The sequence below is a fragment of the Aquila chrysaetos genome, chromosome 18 (genome assembly GCF_900496995.4).
Source record: "Aquila chrysaetos chrysaetos chromosome 18, bAquChr1.4, whole genome shotgun sequence".
NCBI classification, from domain to species: Eukaryota; Metazoa; Chordata; class Aves; order Accipitriformes; family Accipitridae; genus Aquila; species Aquila chrysaetos.
In genome coordinates, this window is record NC_044021.1 from 19,445,040 (window position 1) to 19,453,824 (window position 8,785).

Genomic DNA, 8,785 nt, shown 5'->3' on the forward strand with positions numbered 1-8,785 from the left:
GGGGCGCAGCGCAGCGCTCGGCGGCCCTCGCCCTGCCGGGGGGGTGGGGCCGCGCGCCCAACGGTCGGGCCGCGCGCCCAACGGTCGGGGCGGGCGCGGGGGCTGCCCCGCTCTCCGCGCCCCTCAGAGGGGGCGCGGGCGGTTGGAGGCATTGCCGGTGCCCCTGCGGCTTCCCCGGTCTCTCAAGACGCCTCGGTTGCTCTCCCCCTCACGCCTTCTTAGGTCAAGCTGGCTGCCCCTCGCCCTGCCTTCGGTGCCGGCTCCCCCTCCTCGCTCCTCCCCGCGTCTCACGGGGCAGCTTCGGGTACACGGAGGGCTGCCGGAGGAAAACGGCAGTATCTCTCACACGGCTGTCTCAAGGTGACGCCGGAGGTCTGGGCGTTTTGACAGAACAGGCTGTGCCCAGTATGGAATTACAGAGAGCAGCGATCCAGAAAGTACAGTGCTGTGCAAGACCTGCCGATAATGCTATCGTCAGTAAAGGAATAACTCTTTCCCTTAACACTGAGGCCATGAAGAATAGCAAAGAATTATATTGCCTACACCGTATTGTTCACTATAATTGGTATGCTTAGCGTTTTGGCCCATCCACTGTGACATCTAGGGACATTTCAATTCTTAGAGTAGTCTCTAGGAAGCTAAGTGCCTTTTCCAGAACCAAGATTCACTCTGATGCATATGAGCAAAGTACTCGACGCTGTAACTCCCGCTCCTCAAAACAGATAAAGGACCTAGATCTCACTGTTGGGAGCCAACACTCAAAAAACAACTCGTGCTGCCAAAACCATGGAACATAAAACTAATAGTGTCATTTTATTTGGGGTTTTTTGTAGTTGGTGGTATGTTTTTCTTCAGAACTTTGGGATCTTGCCAGCCTTTAACTGTATGACTGCACGGACTAGGCAGCTGCTTTTAACAGGAGCTGAGTTTTCAGCTCATGGCCCCTTTCCAGGAGCAGAAACTTGAACAAGACCGTCAAACATCTGAGTTAGCAGCACCAAGATTTCACAGTACTAGAGCCCTCCAAGACAGCTTCTTAGGTTAAGTGGCCTATTTTCAAATGCACAGAACATCCCATTATTTTAGTCTTGCCCAACACTTTTGAAATGCCACGGGGAAAGCACGCTATTGCGGAACGGACAGGCTTTTGCTGAACCCCGTTCACACAGGACTGTTTTTGTTGAGTCAGTGCAAGGCCTAGCAAATATGTTTCTTGAAGTAATTCTGTACAGCAGCAGGTGGCAGGCTGGTGCCATTTTTTGTCGGTTTTGGCTGCTTCAACTCAAATACATCTTTTCTCTATAGATGGCACTTGACTCCGGATGAGACCTGTTTGGTGCTGTTGCGAACTAAGCAGTATCACAAGGTTCAGAAAATAGCTACTGAAATTCAATCAGATCTCTTATCATTTTTAATTATTCATTTTTGGCCTCGTCAAGATGTATTACATAGCTATTGTGGTGCTCTAAAAAAGGCTGAAGCTAGCACAATTTATTTTAGCACTAATTTGTTGTACAGCAGATACAGAAATACTTCAAGCAGTTGAGCTATCAGACACTATGCTATGGGTTTGCATTATATTAATGTTAACAATTATGGCATTGCTAAATGTTCCTAATCAAAATTAGGGTCTGAAAGACTTAGCTGCATAAAAATACAGCATAAAAACAATACCTGCCCTGAAAAAGAATAAAATTAACACACTCCCCCCAGTAAAGTTTCTAAACCCCACATATAGAAAGCTGCTTAATCATGTTACTTATACACACAGATTTTCTTAATGGTGTCTGTAAACAGTTTCTAACATAGAGATAATAGGTTATGGTGGGATCCCACCCAAAGTCAATTGTAAATATGACTACCGGCATTATATTTAGGTCAGTGGGAAATGAATTAAAGAATTTAATTTGAGACTTTTCAAACTGCAAATTAAATTAAAAGCATAGGTTGAGCATGGACTGCTAATGACGACAATGATTATTATGTGGTGACACATACACAGTGAAACAAAGATGGCTAACCTGATTTTTTTAGAAAGACAGCCATGCGCAGAGTTGGACTTTCTTACTCTAACAGCCTTGTTTCTTTTACCTGCCCTTCTACATCCACCTGCACTGAAAATAGCTAAATGACTCTATATGCTGTAAATCGGTGTTGTAAAGCACACAGGTGACTCATTACTTAAATATTTCATTTAAGAAATTTCACATTTTCATAAACCAAATAATGACCTTATTTTCTTTTGTTTAGGGACATGAAGTATCTTCATTCCTATCGATGGAATCTCTTTGTTGCCACTGTAAATGAAAGCAGAATTTCATCATGAATGCCTGCAGGTGTCAATCAGCCAAGTGGAGGACTGTGTGTATAATAAAATTGATTGATGTACATCATTAATCAATAATACCTTCCTAGGCACCTGTCCAAACCATGATAGCCTAAACATTGAATTTTTTAAACTGCAATAACATCAGAAAAGGTAGCACACATAAAAGATAAAAGGGAAACAGGTTTGGAATTGGCTTGGGATTATCTGAGATAGCAGAGCCAAACTAATTAGTACCCTGCTAGCATACTGCATCTCTCATTTTTATCTGTGACTTTCAGTATTACCGTGCTTGTATTTTGTAGTGATATGTTTATATTACACAAGTGAATTACTCACGGACATACAAAGACACACGAGAAGGAGGCCAAAGAGGCATTGCTAATGTTTTTTATTGCAAAATGTGAACTGCATTGTGTCCATGGTTCTTCATGAAAAGCAATGTTTTTGCTGTTAAAGCTGGAATATTTTATGGGAGTGATGTGCTGCTGAATATTACAGCTCTTGAAAAGTCTTTAGGGTTTCGGTCTCTCCTGTATGCCTGATCTCTCGGTGGAATTATAGATGATGATCAGAAGCACACCTTGTTATGTGAATTTATCAAAAGAAGTTGAAAATGCAAAGCAACGCAATGGCGATTTTACGCAGCGTGGAAGTCCATATTTGCATGGCATTATGACACATGTCATAACATCCAAAAAATAAGTGCAGTTTTCAGGTGGGTTTCATTTGCTCTGAACTGACTGAAGATGCACTTTCTTTTTTTTTAGAGACACTTGTCCAGTAATATCTTCACAGTGTCTCAAAACCAGTGTATACTTTCAGCCTGCTAATGTACCTATCGCAATAGGAAATGATTGATGTTCAGGAAAGGAGTTACAAGTTTGTTCATTTCAGCTTCTCTAAGATATCATTTCCTGTTTCTTCAGAAGCATGAATAGCTCCAGGTGGTGAGTAGAGCTATGTTAATGGAAAGGACAATTTACTTATACATTCACATAACCTTTTCATTATGAACATCGGCAGATCTAGAAAAGCTTGGCCCCTATTCCTGGCCAAAACAGCATCACTCTGCTATTTACATTCTACCTGAGAGAAGAATGCAAATGTCGGAGCTATAAATGTTCACAACTTAATCCCTTGTTGAAGTGAGATGGAAAAAAAACCCAAAACACTCTAGTGTAATATAAATATCATAAAACTGTTTGGCAGCAAAAGGGTATTCAGCCTTTCATTTTAGCATGGCAGCACAACAGGCAGGTCTGTCTCCAAGCTGACCAAACACTGTCTCTGTAATCATGAATACGCACCCCCATATGACAGCAAGGAAAATGCTCATGGGGCTTAAAACAGCATAAGGAGTGGCTGAACTTGGAAAGCTGAGTTCAGATGTGTCCTACTTCTCTGTTTTCTCAACCTGCTAGAGAATGAGAGCGCTTCAGATGTGACATGCTTTTGTCTGCAGAGATATACAGAAACTGCAAGACAATTACAAAGAAAATAACAAATTGCAGTTACTTGCTCCAAACACAAAGGAAATAGGATTTGCTTTAAGATTATGTTTGTGATTTTTTTAGGGTAATATCTTCTGGATTCTAGTCATAACTTCGATTTGTTGCTTAACCTCAGGTGTCAACTGTGCCTGCCCTAATTATTCTTCTGATTAGTAGCTGTGTTAAGGATAAGATTGATGTTTTTGGCTGAAAAAGGGTTGCGAGTTTTTAAATAGCACCAAAACCACGCTTTGTGCTGTCAGTGAGCATGGCACATTTGGGGCAGTACACAATAATTAATAAGTAGTCCCAAATAATCTTATTTCAGTTTTGTTAACTCTTAATTGAGAAGTGACAATAAGGTGACAATGAGACAAAGATTGGTCAGTTTAGGGATGGTGGGAAAATTAAATGATACACCCTGAGAATCCTAATCAAGAGATTTGGTATATGGATGAGGTATAGTTACTATAATCACTATATATGGTTAGAGATGAAGGAAAAATTGTGGCATTATGCAGGTATCTGCCAGAAAACGAGAAGCAAGTAGGTCTTAGGAACGCGTTTCAGTCTTTGCAATATTTTTCCTTGTATCAGAGCCACAAATGTGCCCAGAAGCTAATTCAAAGTCACAAGCTGGATATGGCAGTTAGATTTTGTATTCCTCACTCAACCAAGTATCCCCAAAACTTTAGGGCCTGGGCAAACTGCAGGGTGCAGTGGATGGAAGGAGGAGCTGCAAAGGATTTTACTCCTCTTTAGTCCTGTGACCCAGAATGGAGACGGGAATGGTTCGTTTCAGTCCCTGGGCATATTTGAACTAGACATTCTCTAAAGCAAGCCTAGCTGAGCCAGAGTTTCAAGGCACCATTTCAACAGCCAGGACAGTAGAAGCCGATCAGGCGTTGCTCACCATTATTGCCACCCTCTTTGGCCAGGACCTGCGCTGAGAGCGGCACCCGGCTAGCTGCTTGCATGTTTGGCCATGGAAATGAGTTCGTAGCTCCGACCTGCTCCTTAGGCTCAAAGGCAAGAGCCTAACCCAGTGGCTTCACTGGGACCACTAATGTACGGGTGAAAGGATCAGATCCAACCAAAGCAACACAGCAGCCCCAGCACTTGTACCTCCAAAGAATAATTTGTCATTTAATCACCTTCTTTCAGAAAGACTGCTTACCAAGGGGGAGGGAAGCCTTGTACACAAGCAGGCTTTTGATCTCAATGGAGCTCAGAGGGCTTTGCTAGCGCATTCATTTAAAGGATTGAGCAGCAACTAATTAATTGCCCTAAATTATATCCGTCATGGTTTGGAGGCTTGTTTTAATGTATGAAGACAAGCTGTTAAACTGGAATGGTGGACTGATGTTTATTTTGTGATAGGACAAAGTAGTCTCACCTCTCTCTTGATCATGATTTTTTATGTTGGCTTTCCAGGTCTGCATTTCTATAATCATTAAAGGTGCTGCCAATGTCCTGCTTTCTGGTTGTTGTCGTACAGAATAATGGAAAGCTGTAAAAATCACAGAACAATTTACCCCATAGATTTCCGAATTACACTAGGATGATTATCATCTGCTTTTCCCAGTAACGATTTGCAGCCATTACCATTGAGAAATTGCCAGCGGGAACTGAAAGGAGTGTTCTCTGAAGGGTTTTGGACCAGAAATCCTTACCAAACTGAGCAGTGTGAACTATAGGGTGCAAATACACTCGTCCAACATCCTTACTCGAAACATACAACAGAACTGCAGTTTTGTGCTAACTGACTTGGACTTTTTCAGGCCGATTGATTACTTTAGTGGTCAGCACGCAGATCTGGTGCTAATTTTATCGGCTTGGTTTTAAAATCAATGCATGGAGAGTGCAGTGTCTCTCACCTTCCCCTCCATAGTTGGAAGTACGCAAAATGTATTCACTTAGATAAAACTGTTGGTATTGGCTTTGATGTTGCTAGCACTTTTCTAAACGGATGAATTTGAACTTAGACTGTGCAGACAACACTAGCTTATTTGGCATTCACAAACTGCAGCAGCATATTAGGCATTAATTATATATGACTAATTATATTAATTATAATGAATGAGAATTATATTAGGTTTAAGAACTATTTAAAGGGAACTAGAAATTAAAGCAGCAGGGTTTAGTATCTGGCTGTCATGGACTTGCTCTGTGTGGCCTTGGACAGCATGGTTTGCCATTCTGTCTCTAGTTTTCCAAAAAATGAGGTGAAGGTAATGGTATGTACCTCGTTTGTAAAGCCAATGAGATCCTGTTATAAACACAAATATCACTATATATATTAAAATAACAGCACATAATTTTCAACTCTTCCAGCACTAGTTTTAAAATCCTTTTTTAAACCTAAATAGTTCAGACCACTTAGTCCATAAAAGGAGGAAAATCCTACAAGAAATTGCCTTTTTAAAAAAAGAGTTAGAAGCTGCAAGTAAATAAAAATTATTTTAAAATATTACTGTTTGTAAGAGTAAGCTGAAATTCCATAAAGGCCTGAGCTTGTAACTGGTCTGGAATGAGAATTTTCTATCATCTTAGACTTTTGGAGAGCCCTCTGACAGTGCATTTTGAGTGACGGGTTCAGCCACTGGGAGAGGGCAAATCTAATAATGCAAGTAGGAAATTCAGAGAAAAGAGAAATTCATTAGAGAGTGATCTCACCAACTTCTCCTCTGCCTCCACTTTGCCAGCTAAGAAATGGGAATAATCACAACAGCTCATTTGTGGGGATTTGTTAATCTTTATATGGCACTTCATACGCGTGAAGCAGAACAGACAAAGTTTGCCAAATGTGTGTGAGCTTTGTCAATTCAGTAAGTGACTCAGTCCCTCAGTCCCATAGAGGCCCTGTTCCTGTGTAGGCCTAAATGACAGGAATTATTCCCAGCTAGCAAGGTCTGTAGCCAAAAAGGCAGGGTGTCCCCCAGAAAGTTGTTTCTGCTGTCATGGAACTGCAAGGAAAAGGCATAGAAAAGTGAATGGAAAAAATAGCCCATTTTAACAAAAAATGTTGTGCTGAAAGAGCTTGACACAGTTTATACCTGAATCTTCTTGCACTGGGACAGAAATAGACTCATTTTTTTAACACACTACTTTTGTAATACCAACATCCTCCCATTTTACCAATCAGGCCTCAACTCTCAGCTACATCCGTAGCAGCAGATGAAGCGCCCAGGACCACCTTGGCACAGAATGGCCATGGCCCTATTATTAATTTCATAATCTCCAAAAGAGGGTGGTTACAAGCAGCTTGCTTAGTGGGAATAGTCTCTGCTGCATGCTAACTTCCTAACTGTGCCACAGAAAGTATATAGAAGAATATAAGTTGATCTAAGCCAAAAACCATGCTTGGGATGTTTCTAACAATTTAACAGGATGGAGTCAATTGTCAGAGCCCAGGAACAGTCTTGTTTCTTGTCAGCCTGCTTTTTATCCCAGTTCTGACTTTCACTCTCTTTCTCACTACCTTCCTTCTTGAGTTGGAGAGCTTGTCACAGTTAGTAGTGTAAGGCTTCTTTTCATCACAGATACTTCCAGAAGGTATAACTAGCACCACTGAAAAGAAATGTTAAAAAATAAAATCTAGCAATTTAGGGATAGCAGTGGGGAAAAAAGCCACCAAAGAAAATGCATTATGCTACACACATCAAGCGCCATTTCTAACTGTCTCTGCATTCTCCAAGTCTGAAATGCAGGTCTGAGCTTTTTCAGGTTTGGCTGAAACGCCGTGTAAAACTTACTTGCGCAAGTAACAAAGCTGGTTGCATTCAGAGGCTGTTGTCGTTGCCTGGATGGGATACAATAATTTCTGCAACAGCCTTTAGTCTGCAAGATGTGATTAACTGTGAAAGGCAGAATTATTAAAAAAGACTGGAGCAGACTCTGAAAGACTTCTCTAATAATCTGTATATACACCACTTCCATGTCTGGAGGAGGGGGCCTCCAGTTGCGTAAAAAACATTGGCTTACGTGTATATCCTTTTGTATGGAAATACAGAACTTAAAATTGTTTACCTCTATCCATTCCTTTTTCTTTTGGTCCTGTTTATTATTCCGCAGTTACTCTACCGACTCTTTGATCTGATGAAAAATGCACATTTCTGGCAATCAGCAGACCTGGTTTCAATTTACATTCCGCTATTAAAGTGATCTGGCATAAATTGCTGTCGACAGTGACTCAGATCAGAGAACTGATCTGCTTGAAAACTAACCTAGTAAAAACCCCACGTTGTTAGTTTTCAGCTAAATCCATGATCACGTTAACCAGGTGGCTGCACACATGCTCCCCATGGCCAGTACTCAGGGAAGGCAGGAACAAGCAGTTGGGGACAAGAGTAAGGACTGGTGCCCCACGCATGTCAGCAGCCCTGCCTCATCCGTCAGGAACTGCTCATGGAGTTGCAGTTATTCATTTTAAAGCAAAGATGGAGTGCCACACCAAGGTTTGTGGTGTTAAATTCACTAGTTGGAGCACTCCCAAGTGGAAAATGTATTACAAAAGCCAATGTATGCAGGAGACGAGTATTAGCTGGTACTAGACTAGTGCTGTGGGACAGGTGACAGGTCTGGTGACTCTGAGGGCTGCCTGCTGGGGACACCTGATGGAAATTTCCTCTTCCCCTGTTGGACCTGGTGGCTGCAGCAGTGACCAGCACAGGCACATGGGCCTGAGCAGGCCAAGCAAGAGGCACCTGGGTGCTTGCTGGGCTGCAGCAGCCTTTCCCCCACCCCCAGCCTCCAGCCCCAGGAAAGGCTGCTCTAGGAAGAGCCGTGCTGTCTCACCCCCATTTGAGCTGCTCTGGACTATTACATGGGGCAAAAAGCCCTGTTGTTCTGTGCATCAGGCATGTCCGCTCTGAAATGTGAGTTTTCCACTGGCACCGCAGCAACACAAAGAGCTCCGTGGCTTTCCTCCACCCGACAGGAATCAGTAACAAAAGCAGTAAGTGCG